At 30.6% G+C, this 2,719-nt stretch overlaps 1 non-coding gene across 1 annotated transcript; it reads right to left on the bottom strand.

Moving 5' to 3' along the window:
• Window positions 1-705: 705 nt before the first annotated feature.
• TRNAH-GUG (transfer RNA histidin (anticodon GUG)) lies at window positions 706-777 on the bottom strand. The gene has a single exon. It is a non-coding gene; the product is annotated as a tRNA-His (tRNA).
• Between the last annotated feature and the right edge of the window lie 1,942 nt (window positions 778-2,719).

Below are 2,719 nucleotides of genomic sequence, written 5' to 3'. Positions count from 1 at the left end.
TGTATTTGATAATTTTACTGAATTTCTTGTTATAATTGGACTACTGTCAAGCTATACAATCCAATGGATCAATAGCCAAATATCAATGCCATTGCCAAGACAACCTCTTGAGATCTGACTAAACAGACTAGAAAATCTAGAATTTTCCTTGTACATCTAATTTTGTGTAAGTGGTTTTTTGTTGTACTAATGCAATAATTAACTCCACCAAACATGGTCTAAGCTGGACTATAAAATCTCTAGATCTAGCACTTAAGTTGTCACTTGTCTAATTTATTTAGTCCAAAACTACACTTTCACATTCAAAAATGGCCTCTATCAGTTTCTTTTCCTTAGCTATTTTAACCCTTTTGTCACTTTCAAGCATAGCCAAAGTCGAAAGTGGTAGCAGCAGCAGAAAACTTTTGGCACCAACATTTCCCAATATAGGCAGAATTCCAGGCTTGAGGCTTCCTCCTTTACAGCCGGTGACTGAATGGCCGGAGTACAGGTTGCCTCCACCCATTATCACTATTCCACCAGTGACTGCCAAAACAAAAACAACTACTACAAAACCATGATCGCATTGTATTTCTGGTGCCATTCTTCAATGTTCATATGTATTAATCAGTGGAATAAAAGTTTCATGTCTATTATATATGCACAAACTCTATGACTAGAGATATTTGTGTTACCATGATCTGTGTACAAAATAAATAAAATTATTGTGGCTGCTGGGATTCGAGCCCAGGTCTCCACGGCCACAACGTGGAATTCTTACCACTAAACTACAGCCACTTGATGATGGTTGGTCGAATTTAATAAATACAACTTAGACAACTGATTGAATGGTTATGTAATCTTTCACTTATTTCAAATTTCACTGTATTAATACTAAAATTATCTTTTGTTATACCTCTTATATTTATTTCTCTCATTTTCCCTCTTCTCTCATATTATTTCAGATGGAAATAAATGGGTTGGTAGATGGCAAACAATTTTTTTACTTATTCTTTTTCAATTTTTATTTTTATTAATCTATTTCTTATAAATAATATAAGATCATTCTACTGGAATTTTTTTCTGTCTTGCACTAAAAGACAATATTATGATATAAATTCATTACAAATCTTATTTTAAGTTGCCAACAAAAATTAGCTTCGTCTCTCTAAACCAACATGTACAGAAGAAGAAAATTTTCATCTTCTATATACTTCCAATCTTTAAAAAAAAATAGAATCGGAAAATAATTAATAAACTAAAACTAATATTGTTTCGAAATGAGGTCTAATTAGGTGTAAGTTGTTTTTTATTCAAAAAATATTATTATATATATTTGTTCCTAAAAAAATTAAATATTTAGTGCGCTATTTTGAAAAATAATTCTTTTAATCAATATTTCAGATCTAAAGAAAATTTAAAGTAAAAATCATTAAACTAAAATAAATAGATAATTTTTTATTATATTTGTTAGATTTGAAAAAAAATAAAAATATAAGAAAATATATGTTTTCTACCTGATTTTAGAACATAATAATAGTTATGGGGAGAAGTAAGAAAAGAGAGTTAACATAAAAGAAAACAAATTTAATAGAAAGTTTTTGCTTAAAAAAATATATGAAAATAATAAAAACTAATAAGCATGAAAAAAACTAATTTTTTGGTTCCGTTTCAGGAAAGAAAAAAAATAGATCTACAAGAAGAAAGATATTAAATTTTATGTCTCATCTCCATCGTGTTAGATCTATGTCATTTTCGCATGAAAGAGAGAAAATGTTTGTTGCAAATGAGAGGATAAAATCTTAAGAGGGGGAAAACTTTTGTACTAAATTTTATAAAATAGACATATCAAAGAAGAGAGAAGACTTTTGTGGTGTTTAATTTTATTGTGGGATAGATTGATCCAAAAGGTGCGAGGAGAATTCGGTGGTGAGGGTAAGTTGTAGTTTTATGATTGATGAAAAAGAGGAGATGAACTTGTCTTTATGACTTAATTTTGAGAGTGTGTAAGAGTGGGGTGAGGTGGTATCATTAGTTAACAAAGAAAGAGAAAGAATAAGAACGTGTAATTTTGAGAGGGTATGGATGGGATGGGATATCTTTTAGAAAGGAAACAAAGAGTGAAAACAAATAGTGGAGCACCACAAATTAGGATCAAGATAAATCAGTCATTACTCATAAATTATCATCTAAAGGATCAAGATGGATCAGTCATTACTCGTTAATATTGTAATGCCCTAAATTTCTAAACATGTATCATCATATGATTAATGATGTATTAAGGTGGTTAATGAAGATTATTAAGATTTTTGGAGAAACCCTAGTGGCGTCATTAGAGAATTGGGGTTAAGTCCAATGGCTTTTTTGTAATTGTCTACCCATCCTATATAAATATAAAGTCAATTCATTTCCTCTTGTGTTTCTCTCTTTTGAAATCAAACTTTGAAGTGTAGATTAGGGTGGAGAAAAAGAGGTTAGGCGAGATTTTGAGGAAGAAGAAGAAGTTCTTTATCAAGCATCACCATTGTCAAGTTACATGTGTGTGATCCTCTGATTTCTTGAAGAGGAAGACTCAAGAAAAATGTTTAATCATCAATTCAGCTCCTTCATCACCTTCACATCAGAATTCATCAAAGCAATGTGGGGTTTCATTAGGCTTTAATCTTGGGTAGAACCAATTTAGGGCAATGCATGTAGGGAGGGTTAAATAGCTTGATCAATGTGTATTTTTCTGGATATC

The sequence above is a fragment of the Lathyrus oleraceus genome, chromosome 7 (assembly GCF_024323335.1).
Source record: "Lathyrus oleraceus cultivar Zhongwan6 chromosome 7, CAAS_Psat_ZW6_1.0, whole genome shotgun sequence".
In the NCBI taxonomy this organism is placed as follows: Eukaryota; Viridiplantae; Streptophyta; class Magnoliopsida; order Fabales; family Fabaceae; genus Lathyrus; species Lathyrus oleraceus.
Note: the sequence above shows the minus strand (reverse complement) of the source record. Positions and strands in the feature narration are given on the sequence as shown.